Source organism: Lonchura striata, chromosome 12, assembly GCF_046129695.1.
Source record: "Lonchura striata isolate bLonStr1 chromosome 12, bLonStr1.mat, whole genome shotgun sequence".
In the NCBI taxonomy this organism is placed as follows: Eukaryota; Metazoa; Chordata; class Aves; order Passeriformes; family Estrildidae; genus Lonchura; species Lonchura striata.
The window spans coordinates 14,768,532-14,787,742 of NC_134614.1; the positions used below are offsets into that span (position 1 = coordinate 14,768,532).

General features: G+C 44.1%; 1 protein-coding gene across 3 annotated transcripts in view; it reads left to right on the forward strand.

The window, feature by feature from the left end:
• The first annotated feature begins 1,416 nt into the window (after positions 1-1,416).
• The window catches only part of SLC6A6 (solute carrier family 6 member 6), a 93,468-nt gene continuing 75,673 nt past the window's right edge, over positions 1,417-19,211 (forward strand). The window contains exon 1 of one of the 3 annotated variants that reach the window (XM_021531683.3): positions 1,417-1,671. The gene's annotated coding sequence lies outside the window, so the exon portion shown is untranslated. The remainder of the gene's footprint in view (positions 1,672-19,211) is intronic. The other 2 variants (XM_021531674.3, XM_021531631.3) reach the window with 2 other exon arrangements.

Consider the following 19,211-nt stretch of genomic DNA (forward strand, 5'->3'; position numbering starts at 1 on the left):
CATGGAAAGGGCACCAGAGTTTAGAAAGCTAAAATTTACTCCATGCAGAATGGGAGATTTCTGGGATTCTGGTTGAGGAATTCAGAATTTCAGTAAGGGAGTTTCTTCATGAGTCTTTGTCAGTGAACCTGATACAGATTTCAGCATCACCCAGCTGAGAATTTGACCAGCAATTTCCAAATCCCCAATGCTACACATGCTGGAGTCCCAAACAGCTGCTCTTTCAGACTCTTGTGTAATTGTGAGTCTTAGCCTTTCCTTGAGGATGACCCAGCTACCTTGTCAAGGAACTGCAACAAAACTCTGTGTCCCAGCTGACTTAGTTATACAACCTGGGAAACAAATTCCCTCTGCTCTTCAGCATCCCTAAGGCAATTTTTGGTGCCACATCTTGAATTTCTCCCCATAGAAAGGCCAGATGTATAAAATTTCTCCTTACCCAGACTTACATCCCCTTTAAGACCCCAGAATAGATTCAGAAGGATTCTGCTGAAAGGGTGATTTTCCCCTTTGGTGGCTGAATCACTGCAACATCTGTGTTGAGCTACAAAAGAGCTCAAACACTGAGGGATGACAGTGAAGAAATAAGTAGCTAATATCTCTTTAAGAATCAACAAGAGCAAAGTAATAAAAAAGAAATACAATAACTAAGATAATAAAAACATTATCTTACAGGCTTTGTAGAAACATTGCCTTAGGGATGCCACCTGGATATGTTCCACTGACACAGCTGTTCAGACTTTTTCCCTTTGCTGCATAAAAAAATAGAGGCATCTGAACAGCTGTTTGGGTTAATTTTTTAATGCCTTCAGTAAGTAAAAATAAAGGCAAATTACATGAATGAGCAAGGTGATGTTGATGAATCTGTGTGCATACACAGATGCTTTAAAAACTTCTCAGAATACTTCCAGGACTTCATCCATAGTAAATAAAGGTCTGTTGTCCATGGAAGGAGCTGAGTCAGAAGGGCATGTGGGGCATTTCCATTAGTTTGCTGACCAGGGCTAGCATTCTCTGTCCAGCATATCTTCTCTGTACAAATGAAAGACTTTTGTTTAGGGAAAAGTGGCAGACTTGGTCATACTGAAATCAGTCCACAGTCACCCCACTGACTTCACTGACATCACTAAAAATGTCATTAATTAAAACAAGCAGACAAATTAAAAACTCCATCCTGATTTTGCTTAAATCCATTCATCCATTCTGGAGCTGTCAGTTCCATTGCCTGCCAAGGAGCTACTCCCTAAGAAGGTATTTGAGGGGAAAATGAGAAAAAGCATGTAAGGGTGTCTGGCTAGACATCATTTTCCAATAAAAAATGTCATTTTTTGTTATTTTCAAAATCACTGTGTTGGGGGAAAGGGGGAGGCAGAGGATTCTGCACTGCTCTGTCCTGCCCCTCCTGACACACAGCACACTGAGAGCGTTCCAGGTTGAAAAAGAGTCAGGTTTAAAAGCGTGATGGAATGAAACAAGTGGGAGTTGTGATGTTTTTTGTTACCCAGTGTTTCACACACCTCTAGCGGCAAACCCTCTTCGTTGCCAAGACAACCCCGAAGAAATACGAAATCCAGAACAATACGCTGTGTACGAGGAGCCTCGTATTCTCTGGTGCACGCGTTCGTTGTGAATGTCAAGGGAAACAGTGCCCTGCCCTCCACAGCGACCCAGGTAAGCGCAGGTAAAGTTACAGGTGATGCCTGTGAGATTATATTGACTTACATTTAGAGATTGTCTTTTGTCCTGGCTCAAGGGCTACCAAAGCTCAAGGGCTGGCTCTGAGTGCCTGGGCACTGTATTCCTGCAGTGCAGCATTACCCAAGGCTGGCAAGGCAGCACCAGGAGGATTCCTGAGGCTGTGATGCAAGTAATTCAGGGCTGGGGCTCTGGCTGCTCTCCTCAGCCAGTGCTGCATGTGAAAGTGTCTGCAGCAAGCAGGGAATGCCAGCCTGTGGTGATCTGCCTTTACAGCAGGTCCTAAAGGTTTCTCAGGCGGCTGAACGCAAGGTTGTACAGCCATAAAGGTCTTTTTGCTCTATAACTGAGATATACTGATATACTGAGATATACTGAGCTGTGCTCTGTCTCTAGGTCAAAGGAAATATAATTGTGACTTAAGCCTCTTTGCTTAAGATCCTGGCTCTATGCAGGACAGTGGAAGATCTGGAGCCTTGGGTTTGTTAATGCTTATTTATTTAAACCCAATGAATGAACCTCGGACAAAGGTTGAGGAGGTCAGAATAAATATCTGCAGGGATGCTTATGGCACCCTCTTGCAGGCAGGAGCCTCGTGAACTTTTTGTGTCTTAAAGAAATGTTATGTGCAGTTTGCAAATTATAAGTAAATAGTCTCCAAGTCATTTTTAAGATTCTCATTGTATTCCCAGTGACAGGTAATAAGTGATAACATTTTTCTGAAGAATGATAGGAATACTCTTTTTGCTATGCTTGAAGTTGTCATTGACCTCCTTTTTAGGAATGTCTACACCCTTAGGAAGTAATGTCAGCTCCCCATTTGGTTAAAACTCTTTGTTAAATAGGGGAGCAGTACTTGGAGCAGGGGACACTGGATTCCACATAGCAATGCATCCATTTTGCTGTGCACCTAGTGTGAGGACAAAACCATTTTAGTCTGCATTGAATCATAGCAGCATCCCAAAAGTAAGCAGGAAAATGCCAACATCTTTTGCATCCTTTTATTCTTTGGCTCTCTGTTTTGTATCAGCTGTCTGTCAGATGTTCACAGCAGGAAACTCAGCAGGTGTATCCTGATGAACATGGTCTTTAAGTGGGCAGGGAACCTTGGGGGACTGCAGCTTCCTCCCTTCTGCTGCACTTCTAGAACCACATCACATTCCTCTTTTGTAATTGTGTGGTGGGATAGAACAGCTCCAGGACTTTGGGCTCTGAAAGACAGGTAGCAAGCAGTGGTAGTTTGGTATGACAGGAGCACCAATCCAGCACAACAAACCAGCTGGTGCTTACAACTCCAAGTCTATACTATTGACACTTGGAGGTTTTAACCTGAGGCTGGTATGAGTTTAGTCCTGTAGGCTGAGCTCTGAAACTGTGTGGTATTAAGTGAAGCACAGTCATCAGGGATTCACTTCAGAAACCCTTACCTGTTCCAGAATAAGACATAGATGTAGATTAGGATTTGTAGAGCAGAAGGTCAGACTAATCAGTGCTGAAAAACACGTGTTGCATATTTGAGCATCATAGCAAGACACTCTGAAGCAGAGCTGGTTCTGCTTTCATGGCTCCACCAGCATGTCCAGAGCTTCAGCTCCCATGTCCATGACAGTCTCTCCCTGGCTATGGGACAAACCCCAGAAGCAACAGTTCTGCACTGCGCTTCCTTTGTCTTCCTAAGAACAAACTCTACAGTGCACCGAGAACCATCACACCTTTATTCTATCAAAAAACACATCCTGTTAGAGCTTCGGGTGAGGCATCCCTGAGCTCAGGCTGCTCTGCTCCTCTTTTAGCACCTTAGAAACAAACTGAAAACTCCTGGCTGCTCAGGAACAAAGGAGTATGTGAAAGAGCTGCAATTTCATAAACTATCGAGTGGGAGTTGGAGCGATTATAGAACATCCCGTTCCAAAAGGAAACAAATGAGAGCCTGACGCTGCCGGGTAGTCGTGACGTGTGCGGCCGCAGAGTGAGTCAGTCCGTGTGAGATTCAGATATGGACCTAGAGGGAAAACATTTGTGGCAGCAGGACCGATCACATGCTCATAGATGGAATTACCTCAGCTCATTTTTCATGCATGTGTTAATGTATTTGCTGCGCTTCTTCAGCAAAAGGCAAATAATACAGAGGGAAAAGTCGCGTGTAGGAGCTGCTTTATCTGTCTCTTCTTGCAGCCTCCTGCTTCCCACCCACACTCCTGCACAGCTGCTGATAATGTATCGCGAGCTGTGTTTTGGTATATCACTGTTTTGTTCAGTAAGATGGGATGTGCTGCTGTTATTTGTGTTATTATTTGTGTTATTAGACCAAAACATTGTTCTAAAGGCATAGGTGAATTGGACAATTAAATGAATTATTGTGAAATTATTTAGTTTATTAGTGATATCTTGCTTTAATAGCTTAGAGCTCAGTTGAATGCTTGTATTCATTTAAATATGAAAACTGAAGTCTAAGGATCCTGAAAGGAGCCTGTAGAGCTGATTCTCTGTTACATGGGCGATGTGTAATGATGTATAAATTGTGAAATGAATTGCCTGTTTGCTGGAAAATTGTGGTGATCTCCTGGTTGTGGTCCAAGATAAGAAACCTTGGCATGTTTTAAGGACAGGGAAGCTTTAGTAGTAATTCTATCTTGAGATGTTCCCAGCTCAGCCTTTTTTCCACACTGTTTTACTCCAGCTCAGCCCCCTCCCAGTTGTATCTAAACAACTCCTCATGTGACTCTGCAGCAAGCCACATCAGGAACTGCTGGTGGCTAAGACTGTGAACAAAAAAAACTGTAAAATAGAAAGGATTTTTGTTTTTATTTTTTTGTGTATACGTTTTGGTTTGCTTTGCTTTTTACTTCAACTAGATCAGTGCCTGTTCAGCATTGCTGCTGTGAACAACTGCTCTGGCCCAGCTGAAAGGCCTGAGTGTTATTTGGCGGGGGGGACACTGGCAGGGGCTGGTGGTGGGAACTCTGTGACAGCGCTGCCACCAAAAGCTGCAAATCAGGAAACCGTAGCTGGTAAAATATTGCTTCATTCAGCAGCAAAAAACAACAGCTGCTGTGTCTCCAGAAGGAAAAAGAAAATGAGGATGTTATTTGGCTACAGAGTTGGGGTTGGAGGACAGACTGGGGGAAGGATTTGGGCTCAGGGTACAGAAGTCTCATGGATGAAAAAAGCCTTAGAAAGCAATATCAGGCTTTAGGTGTTTCCTATCTCGTGTGCTGAAATCTCATAAGCACATATGATATTTCATGGAGGTTCAGCTAAATCTAAAGCAGAATTGTAGGTCTGAGTTGTAGTCTAACTCTCAAAGAGCACCGAAGAAGTGAGCTGAGAGCAAAAGCAGAACTCTCCTTGCACTGAAACAGAGAAGTCTGGTTTTTTTTCCTCTCTGTGTACAATTGCCTTATTGATGTTTCAAAGCAATGTTAGACTGGAGACCCCTCCCCAATAGACATGGAGGGTCTGTGCTGGTGTAGCTGAAGTCCATAGGTGAGCAAACTGGTCTGGGATGGCTCTGACCTCCAGCAGCACTAGAAGAAGAAAATGGTTAGAAAAATACTTCATTAGACATTTTGTTTATAGTGAAGCCTTGGCAAACCAGGCTGGCTGTTTCTGCCACAGAGTTTCCCTCTGGGGACTGGCTTGAATTAGGTGGGGTGTCTATCTCCGCAAAACTGCAAGCTCAGAGCTGGAGCCATCACCCCAAGCCACCATTATCTGCTTCATCCTTACATGTTCCCTCCTCTGCCCTGGCATGGGCACTCTCCTCTCTTATCAGTGAGGTGCCAGCATTTCATTTGCACAGCTGAGTGCTCCTGAACTGACTCTGTGCATCCATCAAGGTCATGAAGTCATTCAATCCCTTGCTGAAGTAGCCTCTGGTCAGGAATACAGGACTGCAATGCTGCTGCTGCAGCTTACAACACCAGAGAGATAACTTTCCTGCAGTACTGCAAAGCAGCTTTCCTGGAAGAGGTAATGGTTTGCCAGTATTGCAGAAGGGTAATTTTAAACCCATAAAGAGCTCTTATTGTAGTCTCAAAGCAGACTTGAAAACCGGCCGCGCCCTCTTTATCCTGGCTCAGATGAAGTGCCAACGCCGTCAGAGAAAAGGTGTTTGCAGCAGTGCCATATCCTGGGGTGGCTGGCACAGGTAGTGACAGCCAGCAGGACTTTAGCACCACGCTGGGGATTCTAGGAGAGGGTTTGCCTGCTGGCAGGCATGAAAAACAGGGCTTCTGCAGCTGCTCCTCCGCTGGCTCATGGGTGGCATCCCCCACAACAGCTTTATGCAGCCGTGCTGAGCCATGCCACCCTTTCCTTGTCACAAACCCCACTCCCAGTGAATGCCAAGGGCAGCCCGAGAGCTGCGAGGGGCTGATGGCAGTGCCCATCCTGGCAGAGCAGAGAGCTCCTCATGGGCCATGCAAAACACCAGCCCATGGGAGGGCCTTGCTCCAGCAGGGAATGAGCCAAAGGTGCGGGAATAACCCAGGGAGCTCGAGGAGGGGCCACACCTCAGCCCCCAGCACTGAGGGTTGGAAGGAGGTCACCTCCTAATTCAGATTTTTTCCCTTGGGTTTCTATTCTTTCAATTCTACCCTTGCTTTTAGAAAGGATCAGGGTGGGGGAGGATGGATTTATTTGAGAGGAATTCCCTGCACCTTGAGCTGCCTGTGTTAGTCAGGGGCAGGGAAGATGGAGCACAGGAGGATGGTGCACGTCCTGAAAGGTGCATAGGCAGCTCAGCCTCCCCATGAGCAGCCATGGCTGAGGCACATCCCTCAATAAGGTGCCTCTGTAGGGGTGCCTGGCTGCCCCTAATTTGCACTGGTGGAGGTGCACTGCACCAGCACAACATTCTTAGCAAGGCCCTGGTGAAGCAAATTCCACGAATGAGAACAGGGATAAGCAAACCTGCTGGCACCAGACAAGGGAGGGGATTGGCAGTGCCTGCCAAAGGTGCTGTGATGGAGGGGAAAGGGAGTCAGCTGCAGAGCTGATGCTGCTGCCTCTCAGGGAACAGGCTCACGGCGCCACTTCTCCATTTGTAAAGTCAAATTCCTAAAAGTGACAGCACTTGTGGTCATGGTGACACGGACAGTGGTTTCTCAGCACTTCCAAAAGTCTTTTGAGATAGCCTAAATGACCAAGTACTGATGATGATAGAATGTGTATATCCAATTATATGAGCCCTTAAACCAGCCATTTCCCCTTTCTTCCATCATTCCAATATAACGAGGTGCAGGAAGACACTCACAAAAGAAATATTGTTTCTATTAATAACTCCGTGCAATAATTTTTGCAGATTTTTATTGAAGGTTCAGAACCAGCAAATTGAAATAATCCTACAAATTTGCATAGTCTGAACTGGGCACTGCATCTGATTCTTCTAAACTGTTCTTTTATGTCTGCAAGGAACCAAGTGAAACCATCATATTTAGAAACCATTGAACTGTAGGACTTGGGAAATTCAGATTCTACTATACATCAGCTTCTGAGCCTGAAATTAAGATTTGTTATTGTGACTGCACATGCTGGGAATCAGGATGAATAGCAAACATGCAAATTCAGTTTTTAACTGTGAGCCACATGGAATTAAAAATAGACAAGCCAGTTCCATTAATGGAGAGGCAAGCAGAAGCACTGTGATTTCCTATAGATGTGAGGTCACAGTTGATTGTGGTTGTCAGGATTTTGTAAAGATGCTCACAAACTGCAAGGTTTCATGGATTTTCTCGTGACCAGAGATTTGCACCATGTTTACTATTTGCTATTCACTACTATCACTTTTCACTAATAGAGTCAGGAAAACAATGTCAGGTGACTGGTACAATTGATCAACATACCTAATGAATAGCAGGACTGAATAGGGGGGCAAAGGGACAGTAAATGCATTCAAGTGGGAAAGTGATGGCCCATGATTTTTCTGGGAAACAAATACATTTTGGAAAATATCAGCTTTAGTTTTTGAACTAACTAAGATAGGGTCATGTGCTAAATTTGCAATTAATATTATTTTAAAGAATAGATCAAACAGCTCAAGCAGATTTCCTCTAACTGACAAGTTCCATTAAACAAGAAAGCTCATTCTTAGTAGGAGATTTTAATATAACACTGAGAACAGAGAACAAAACAATGAATGGAAACATATCAGCAGTCAATTTCCTGAGTATTCAAGCCTGCATTATACTTTGTTCTTTGCTACAGCCATGGCTCTGTAATTATCAAGCGTATTCATGGGACTTTTTCCTATTGACACTCAGCGTGAGCGTGGCTGGAAAGAGATTAAACTTTTGTGGCAGCCATTTGAATTTGTCTAACTAAAAACAACCTGCAAGGCTGTGGGGAGCTGTATGTCTCAGGGGATTTGTGATGGTCTGCAGAAGCTGCAGGTCACAGGTTCAGAGCTGTGCTGGGTGTGTGCAGGGCCTGTAGCACTGGACCCCTGTGGCTGCAGTCACTGGCACAGTCACAAAGCAGTGACTGGTGATGGGGCAGATGCTTCAAGATGTTCCTCTGTTACGTGACCAAGGCATGCTTGTTGGACCATGAATGGCATCACTGGGTAAAGCCATTGCCTATTGGCTTTTCCTCAGGAAAGGAACTGCTCCTGCAGGACTTCATCTCGTAGACACTATCACTGCTTCTCAAGTGATGCTCCAAAATAACTCTAGGCCAGGTTATATCCTCTCCATGCTACCAGGGAGCCTCATTTTGTTATTAACCATTGTCTTTGTGCCTCTCATGCACCCTGTGCCAGGGAATTCACTGCTGTGTGGGATTCTGGCGACCAGCCTCTCAACAGCTTTCTGGGCAGGTTTGCATCTCTGCAGATGATATGGAGAGATGTAGTGGTGAGTGAGGAGCAGTGCCTGGAGCCTGCTGGCGATGGCTGTGAGGAAGGAATAGGAGTAGTATGTGGCAAGTGGATTGCAGGGAGAGGGAACTGTGAGCTGGTAGCATCTCCAGTCTGAGGAAATCCAGAATGTTCATGTTAACTCTTCTGGAGCCTTGATTTCATTTGTAGTAACCTGAAGTTTCCTTCCCCCAGCTGGTCGAAACTGTGCCTATCCACTATCCAGACAAGAAATATCTCTGTGAGGGAGCACCATATCTCTTTGCTGTTCGGTGCAAGTGTGGGCAGCAATTCAGCTCCTCAGCCTGTTGCCTTGCTTCAGTCCTCACATTTAGGCAGGTACCATGTCTTTTTACACAGTTCCCTGTTTCTGTGTAAACAACCATTTTAGCCAAAGATGGAAAACCCCAGAATCCTGTTTACTTAGGCTCCTTTGCAGTCCCATAGAGCAGAAGCAGCAGTGCTGGTGTGGTGGCTTAGCTCCAAATCAGGTAATTGCTGTGCATTCTGCCCTACTTACACACCCCCCATAGTTTCAATTAGAACAATTGTTTCCATTTTTCTTTCCTGCTCTGTCAAGTATTAATACAGGTGCTGTTAAGCTGCTTGTGTGATCCCTCACCTAGGTGTTGTGTTTCCATGGTAAAGACAGACATCCTCATGTGCATACCTGGACCGAATCCCCATTGGCACAGACTGATGTAATTCCATAATAGAGCAGTGTTGATTTGCACCACATGAAGACACAGCTTTCCAATGCAGAGAGCCACATCATTCTCTCTAATTAAAGGCTCTGTATGAATGCCTATGATCTATTTATTTTTCTACTCACTCTTCAGCCTTGCAAATAACATGATGTTTGGGTAGCCATTCCCACTTCTGGTCACAGTGGTGGTCTCTAGAGAATACAACATGCCTCTTTTTAATGTCCTTCTCCCCAGCTGTTCAAGAGTGGATCTATAGGGGTATCTGAACTCTTTCACTCTGGGCTGTAGTGTGGTACATAGAGTTAATGATGTCTGATATGTTATGAATTGCTGGAAAATGTATTCTTTGGAAACAAATCTCTCTAAATTTACCAGAATTAAGAATGAGGAAGGATGCCTGAAAGCTACACAGCAACAGGAGATTACACGCTTGCAGTTTAAGCCACCTGGCATTTGAGCATTCATGTTCACAGCTGAGGGCTCCAGCACTTATTATGCTGTTTATATGATCAGGAGAGCCATCATCTGATAAAGAACTAGGCTTGAAATAGCACATGTTTGGGCTGGTGGGCTCTGTGTCACACACTGGGGTGAGGTTTGCTGTCTGATTTTCTAGTCTGTCATGTGGCCCATCAGATGGTTATCAGCATCATATGCATGTGCTAAATGGATTGATGTTTGTGTGCATGAAGGCTTGAGCAGATCATGGCTTGGATTTCTCTGCTGCTCAAGGCTGTGGTGGCTGGTGTCATGGAGACCTTTCTAGTGACTTCGCAGGGAATACAAGTAAGCTGTTATATTTTATGTAAGATAAGCAGGCATTGCCTTTCCCAGCACTCCTTTCACAGTTTTCTGAAATGCACAGAATGCATTCATGGATCAATTCTCAGCAGACAAAGAATCAGAGCAGATCCTTTGCAAACATTGAGTTGACACACATAGGAGGCAGTTGAGTTGCCTACCTGTACAAAGCAAAGTGGCACAGAGTCCCAAGGCAGTGCAAAGGAGAGTGGCTTTATTGCAAAAAACAGACCTTTTAAAGCAGTTAGCCAGTTGTCAGTTCACACAGTTTGAAGGCACAACGAGCCCAAGCCAACCAAGCACCACAGCACGATGTGGACACGTGGCAGTCATGCAGCGTGGCTCTCACGGCTCTCACATTTCTCTACCCCTCTTCCAGCTGAGCCACCCTCCCACAGTTCCCTTCTGCTTAGCCTAAGTAGAGGCCTGAGCCATGATTTTACAAGGGTAACAAGGCCCTTATTTTATAAGGCTTTACCTATATGCAACACCTACCCATATGTGATACACTACAGTGCCTCTGTGTGTCCCACATGAGCTCCATCTGTCCCTAAAAGAGGATGTGAATCTCCTGCAGGCCCTGACTTTCACCTGCCTTAGAGGGGTCACAAACTTTTCAAATAGCTCTAGATGCCTTTGTTTAGATACCTAGAACACACCCACTGGTGAAGTGCTCCAGCTGAACAAACACTGATAAAATTTGTCTTTAAAATGAACTGTTATAAAATTAAAAGATGTAAAAATTTCATTCTAAATTTAAGCTAAGGCTGTACCTCAGTACTGGTGGGACTTGGACTGGCATCTTTGGAGAAACCTGGAAATGGAATGAATGGATAACTGAGAGGTGTCTGTCAGCATCTCTTATAGGCTGCAGCATGCTGAAGGCAGCACTGAGACAGGGCTTTATCAAAGTGCTGGGTTTACATTGTGGTAGCTCCTGTTCTTGAAGCTGCTCTCAGGGTGATACAGGCTGCAGTCATCCCAAAGCTCTTTTCACTATATCTCTTGTGTTAAAATGGCCAAACATCTGGTCCAGCAGGACGTGATTTGTAAAAGCAGTACATAAAGTTGCTATATACTTCTCAGTCTCATAGAAAGTGCAGAACAGTATAGCACAAGGTGCAGAGATAATTTTATCTCAACTCCAAATTCTCATTATTTCAGGTAAACCATCCTGACTTTGTCTGTTCTCTCACATTGCTGAAATTTTTCTTAAAATTTTGTTTGTATCCATATGGGGAAATATTTTTGTGTCTTCAGCTTCCCAAGGCTTCTAAATTTCTAAAATTACCATGGCACTGTAGGTCTAAAATGACAGTCAGCATGCCCTGGAGCTCACCACCAGTCATTCTTCCTTGTGCAGTAGCTGTTTGCAGAGTCAGGGCAATTCTTTATATACAGATTTTGTCACCCCCTTCATGCAAAACAAAAGGGTTTGGTTGTTTTCCCAAAGCAAACAGTCTGTGTCAGCTGTCTTGCACTAGCAGAAAAAACAACCAACCAAAACAGCATGAGCTTTTATATCCACGTCCATGAGTGGCAGGTCACAGGTTCCCTGCAGAAGTGACGGGGAAGGTAAACAGCTCAGAGCACGCTGTGTTTGCCATGCCATTCCAGTGCACAGCAAAGCTGTCCCTAGCCCTTCTCCCCCTTATGCAGCAAATCACATTCTGATGTGTAAAGAGCAGTTAATAAAAAGAAGCCAAATTATCATTCTTTACTAGATTTTAATTACAGCCTGCCCAAGACGTCCCTTGCACGATAGTCCTGTAGGAATTTAGGCACTATGAGCTAAATCAGGGAAGGTTTTAACTCTTGGGCTCAATATGAAAACAAGACAAATGGGAAGGAATACACCTTTCGTATCATGCTCTTCCAGAAAGAGAAAGTTCTAAAAAGACAAAAGCCCAAAACACCGGAAGGTTTTATTTGTGCTGGTCTGTATTAAGCCAGTTATTATCCTATCAATTGTTTGTGTAGCCACTGTTTATACAAAGTGAAAGATGGCACACAGGAACACGTACCAGCAGTCTGTGTTTTCTGATGAGGTCCCACGTGCTAGAGCAGGAGCAGGGAGCTGGCTGCTGTCCGGGTGTCCTCTTGGCGCCTCACAATGGGGTTGGAAGGGAAAAATTACAAGAGCCTTAGGGACGTGCTGCATTTAGATGGCTGCCTGTAAGATAAGGTTGGCATTGCCATTTGTCCCCAGCTGTGCCAGAGGAGGGCTATGGTTTGGTGTCTCAAGCCTGGAGGTAGGTGGCCTCAAACAGGGGTCTTTAGGCTGCAGTTTTGGTTCAGGCAGTTCATTAAGAGCAGCTCGTCGATCCTTGACACTGTGTGATGTTTGCAAAGGGTGTAATTGCAGAATCCCGCCCAGCTTTTGCACTGGCTATCGAGACGAATGAGCAGATGGAAATCAGGTTTATACTTCCCTCACCTTCTTGAAATGACTCCTCAGAGAATTATTTACCTGGTAGTGTGCGCCTGGGTAATGTACTCTGGACCATAACGAATCACAATATTGCTGACAGAGACCTGGGCTCAGCTGGGCACAGAGGAAAAAAGGACAGGTTTGAAATCAGTTTGCTGTCTAGCCAGTTGCCAAGGTGGAAGTTTTAACAGAATGGATGATACTGTCCCTTCTTAACTCAAATCCTGCCGGCCATATTTCACACCATCTGGAGTTTGTGCAGAGCCCCCTTTGGGAAGGCAGCCAATAAAGAATTACAATTATCTAATCTTGCCATGATAAACGTGTGAATAACCATTTCAGAGTCTGACTGGAAAACTACTGCAACCTGTCAGTGCTCCTTAGATGGTGGCCAAGAGGGCACCTGATGACACGCTGGAAAGCGTGGCTCAGGAGATAAACAGGAGTTGGCTCGTACCAGACACCAAGCTGAAAACAGTCGGATTTTCACCAGCTGAAACAAAGGACAAAAAGAGAATGTAACTGCTGGGCTTGGGAGAGGTGACACCCCCGTCCACATTGATTCCCATGGACATTAAGACACTCGGCACTTTTTGGGAGGGCTGGAGCTATGTTTTACAGCAGTTGATCCAGAGCCACTATCTTTTAAGCTTTTGCAGCAGTCTCTGCTGGAAATCTTTGGTTTCACACTTTTAATTGGTTCTCAGATGGAATGAGAGTTGGTTCGGTCTTTGTTTTCCAGTGTTGTGGAGTTCCTATTGACATTTTTTTCATCCCACCCTGAAAAAGAATTTTCGCATGGCTTTCCCCACATTGTTTGCAATCAATGATTTCCCTGTAATGGATACTAAAAATTTTTAATGGCAGCTTTTGGGACTCACTGGTGCTTGGGAGACAAGAAATGTGCTTTAGTGATCTTCCTGGCTCGACATAAATTTCCTTTTTAGCAGCACCTGAAAAGAATCCTGGATTCACCAATATGAGTATGCTCTTTGTCACCACTTAATTCTCCTTGCATGACGCTTTATCTTTGCTTAGTCTGGTCCATTCTAGATGCTTCTAATTTCTGTCCATTCTCTTCTTTCAGTCCAGCTGCTACAGGGAGTGAGGACAGCTACAGAAACCTCTGTCTCACTGTCAGAATAAAACCTGTAATTCACATTGTATACAGCAGAATTATGCTTCTTTTTTCAAGGGATGTTCCCAAAGTAGACACAATTTGAGAAACAAAACAGAATAACTCTCCTTGGCAAACAGGTGCCTTTATGCTGCTCCACAGCACCAAAGAATGATGTTCTGTGGCCCTTTTACACACATTCACAGGTAAAAGATTGGGAGTAATTTGCTCAAAAGTTCCATCAGCAAATCTGCCCAAGCCTAGCTTCATTGTTATGCAAGTATTTAATTTTCTTTAAAATTCCCCAGCAACCCATAGCAGGTGTTGCTGCTGGGTAAGTGTTGTGAAAGGGTCCCAGAACAGGGCTTGCTGTTCCTCTCTGTTTAGGCAAAGGGGTTTTCCTATTGTTACTGGCACTGAGGTGTGAGGACTCTTCCAAGGCAGGCTTCTTGGTACGTGAGAAGTGATGCAAGTTGTGGAATCATGCAAGAGCCTTATTGTCACTAAGTGGACAAAAGGGATTGTTGGTGGGGGCAAAACCCTCAGCATCAGCCTACCTAACCAGCAGCCTGGTTTCTGCTTTGTGCTGGGAGTTGGTGTTTTTGGCTACCTAGAAAATACTTTGGGGTAAGGTACAAGGATCTTGATAGGATTCAAACATCGACTTGAGTGATTTCAGCACCATTTTGCACATCTCCCATTTTTATTTCTAGCCTCATGGCCTTTTGGAGCCATCTTTTAGGCAGCAAGTTTATTAGAGGTGTGACTTTCAGAAAACTCGTGTTTGTTTCAAACCAGAACTAACCTCACTTTTGCTAGCTCAGGTCAATGGAGTTACATCCCTAAATCACAGAGAATTAAGACAGAGATAGCCCCTGTAGCACGTTCTGTTTGCACTACCTTGCACAAAGAGTTATAAAAGAAGTCAGGTGAAGATTTTGGAGTGGTTATCACCAAGACTTATACTGATGGTCTAAATTAATTGTAAAATATGGACTTCAGAGCAAACAGCGCCAGCATCAGTGTCTGGGACTTTTAAAGAATGACACTGCTTGATAACCAAAAGCCCAGTGACAAACTCTTCTATCCCTGTCTTGAGAGTTTGCAGAACAACCACCATCATTTTAATCATCATCTTAGGTTGCTCAGTGCTTCACAAAAGGGAAGTTTGCTTTCATTACCTGGAAAAAGAAGATGAGCCCTGATGTGCCATTCCAAACCATATGCCTTTATGGACCCTGCTGTAGGCAAGGGCTGGGGTGAAGCATGTCGTGGGAAGGCAGATAACACAAACATGAAAGCAGCACAAAACATGAGAGCCTATAAATAGCAGGAAATAAAGAACAATACTGTGATAAAATCCATAAGACAATAAAGACCAATGTGGGAGAGACCATTTCCCCCCCACCCTTCTCCAGAGTTTCTCCTATTTCCCAAAGCTGCAGAGATCATCTGACTGCTGTGTGGTACATGCCAGTCAGCTAAGCACCAATTCCAGTGCTTGGAGCCTTACACAAAGTATTTCAAAACCCTGTTCCTTTTTCTTTCTTGATGTCCTGCCATGACTATTGTGGTATTTAGAGCCATTCCCAACTCACCAGCTCATCAGAGCAAGGAGAAAAGAAGGAAGAGGAAGGGGGGGAAAAGCCCTATGGAGATTTATAGTCATTAACAGCCTTTATAGGGTTTCAGACATTTTTGTGGTAATTCTTGGGAAAGGACACATCCACGATGAGCTGGGGTTTATTTTGCCCCTGGCATAAGAAATTAGACTGATTCCAAGAAAATATTTGCTGTTTACCAAGAAGAGGGCAAATGTAGCTAGAAAATGGCAATGGATGTGAACTAGGAAACTTGTTTAAATTTTGGGTCATTCCCAGCTCCTGACCTGGCCCCTTTGAACTGGATCCTGCACAGAGCAAGTCTCTGGAAGCTCCTCTGCAGTGTGAATCTATGGCTGTGCAGTGGGCACTGCAAAGCTCCCTCCCTTCACTGGCAGCAGCAACTGAAGATGGTTAATTACCATGAGAGATAGCTATCACTCGTAAACCTGCATCTCACAGGAACATGTCCTGTCAGGAGGTAACCACCTGTGGGCCCAAAATGTCATGAGGACAGCTCACAAGCACATATATTCTTGGTTTGGAGTGTAAACTTCTCTGGGGAGCAGGTTTTCCTGGGTGTTTCTGCATGGCCCTGTCCCGTGGTGCCCTAATTTCTGAACCAAATCTTCCAAAAGGGTAACACTAACTTGTGTGAATGGAGTTAGGCTGATTTACAGCAGGGGAGGATTGAGGCCTTATTGTAAGAAACAAGAGGATTATATTGGCCTCAGAGTTCATGTCAGAGCTGAGACTGGAACTCAGGAATTACTAAGCACTTTTCTCAATTGCTTCTGTTAGTTTTAAAGAGGGAGTTGTGTTGAGGAAAACCTCCAAGAATATCCGATTTAATGGCAAATCCACTCTCTTTTTTTCCACGACTGGTTCTAAGATGCCTGCCTACTAATGAACGTGCCTTTTTGTGCTCACACAATGGAGTTGCTCCCTCGTGGCCCACCCAATCCTCTTACAGCATCCCACCAGGGAGACGCAAGGACAAGTTTGGAGGTGACGCAGAGAGAGGCTCATTATGCAAAAGGTGACTGGTTTGATTCAGAGGGTTCAGAGGTGACAGTAAGGTCTGAGGAGCTCTAACTAAAAAGTTGACTGGCTACCACTAATGCTGCGTCACACTCCATCATGTGGCATGGCAAACAAATGGGAGATTTATATCTCTCCACAGCTGGGGGCTGGATTTCTGCCTACATGGAAGCGTGTCCCACTTTATGCTCTACAGCTTTAGGTCTCTTCGTGCTCTGTTGTGCAGTTTTCAACTCTGTTTTTTGGAGTCAGAATGCCTCAGATGATCTCACCTCAACCCCATAGGCTGTTCCTTCCTTCTGAAGCCGTGTTTTGATCTTAACTAATGTTCACAATTTCCTCCTGTAGGGAAGTGGGTCAAATAGTCATGTTCCACCTTTTTTTTTTTTTTTTTCAGTCAGATATGAACATTTTGTGCAGAGAGATGAAGCAATTCAGCCAATTCATATCTTCTGACTCCTACTCAGTGCTTTAACCCATGTCCACCATCTTTCCTGGACTACTGCAGTGTTTATAGGACATTTGACTTCATTTGGTTTATGAAATTTTGCTTATTCTGCCTTTCTTGAGCATTAGCCCACAAGGCAGCTTGCATGCTTTTCTGTCTCCAACATTTTTTTCTGCCTTTTTTTTTTTTTTTCCCATTTCCAGAAGGACTTGTTCCTTAGAACAGATGAACCACATACTGAGAAAATGAACAGGCCAGATTGTCTAGTGCTCCGCACCCACAGCTGAAGACAGATTTTCCGGAGAACTCAGTTGCCAAGGAGGCATCTAAATAAGTGACAGATACTCAGAAGTGGAAATGCACCCACTTCTTTTGGTGCTCAACCAGTGCTAGAGCTGCTCTGAAAAACTTGCTCTGATACGGTTGTTCTCCTTCACTTATGCCACAAGACTTCCCCATCTCCTCTTTTGTACTCAGTTTGTGGCTCTTTGCTATGCTCACCCTCATGCCATACTCCATCCCACAGGTCTCAGCTGACCTTCTTGTTGCCGTGTCCCTGTGCACCATTAAAAGGTCAGCATGTATCTACACTCACATTTCTGTCAAGGGGCCACTGTAGCTGTTGCCCCCAAATACAGAACATATGTGCAACATAAATTAATTGTTAAGGCTAATGCTGATTGAAGTTTGGTAATTCAGTCTGCAGGATATATCGTATGTTTGAAGTGTATTGTCCAAGTTTAGATTTTAAACTCCCAAGGGCAGGGACCACTCCTTCCTCTATGTTTACATAGCATCAATGAGACCAACAGTGCTTGGGTCTGATATACATTAACCTCAGCCAATGCATTGTTAAGTTTAATAATGCCTAGTTAACATTAAAGCACAATGGATAAAATATATAGACAAATACTTTTCTTGGCAGAGATTTTTGTCATGCTTTTGATGCCAGGTTCCTACCCAAGTAAATAGTCCCTGGTCATCTGAATCATTGGCATTTTCTTAAAAAAATTCAGCTTTTATATTGCACCATCCTGGTTTTCCCTTGTGCAGCAACTGACACTAAGCCATGGATCACTTTTTAGGGTAACTAAGCCAGAGCCCACCTAAGTGAAAAGTCTGGAATAGGAAGGCACCTAAATTATGTGCCAGACAATGAACTCAGGCAATCACAGAGCCAGGGTGTAAATGGGCAAAGGAAAATAAAGGTTCTGAATGCAAGAATTTAATGTCATTTCTTATTATTTATCTCATTACTTTGTAGTTCCCAGAAACCACATTCAAAGGTTACTGTACACAGGCCCTCCAGCGGGAGCATAAGAGAGCTCTAGGAATAAATCCAAACTCTATCTGAACTGACAGGCTGTTTTTCAGTGCTAGTTATGCAACATGTTAGTACCTCTAGGTATAGGACCAGTGGGATTTAAACTTGTACAGCAGATGGTCCGTGCATCATTGCTGGAATGCGCCTGCTGACCCTAGGGCAGAGCCTGAATGGACTTCAAAAGAGAGACTGAGCATGCTTCAAAGTGTTATTGTTTAAATGTTCCACTAAATGGGGACTCCGGAACAAAATATCTAGCTGAGGTCAGTCTGAAAAATGTCAACACACATAATGAGAAAACAGTATGTTGTGTGAGAAAGAATATTTCATAGGGGTATTCTGGCTATTTTGAGTTGAAAAAAAAAGCACTTTTTTGATGTGTGTCAGCAGATTGTCATAATCTAAGTGTCTTTCTTCATTTGCCTTTGCTGGAAAGAACAAGGTCTGTATATGAAAGTCATAAACACCTTTGGAAAGTGTGTTTTGTCCATAGACAGGTACACTGGGAGAACTGTCAGCTAAAGTTATGGCAAAGGTGTGTTGCAATACAGCATTGACATAGCCCTGAAAGCCACCCTCCCATTCATTTCAGAGGAAAACTTGTAAGGACCTTGTGTTTGGTTTGAGAGTGTGGGGTTTCTAATCATTACTGTGTTCTATTTTGCTCCTCCCAAAGCCCATAATGCCTGCTCATAGCATGTTCTTTCACCAGGGTAATCCACAAGTTTTGGCTTCTCCTAATGCCATTCAGGAAGGATTTCAGCAGGAAAGGGATTGGGTTCATGTTTAAATCTGTAGGTTTAATATAATGAAGGAAGATTTTCTTGGCAAGTCAAGCTTAACAAGATCAAGACCTCAGCAGAAAATTCAAGATTCAGCCTTTGATTTGCTGGTCCCTGAGCTGCATCTTGGGTGTTGCAAATATCAGTGGTCTGGTAGCCTTTGGTCTACAAAAGCTTTCCATGCTGGCTACTGGCGATTCAACATGGGTGGCTAAAACATTATTTCCTTTGCTGGAAGCAAAGAGCAGCAACCTGAACTTTCATAGCATCTTGTCCTGCTGGGGCATGCCTCTATCTTGATGGAGACACATTGCAATAACACAGATTAAAAGCTAACCCTCCCTGCAGATGTAATAAAGATCCAATGCCAGCAAGAGCAAAGACTCATATTAAATAAAGAGGAGGCTT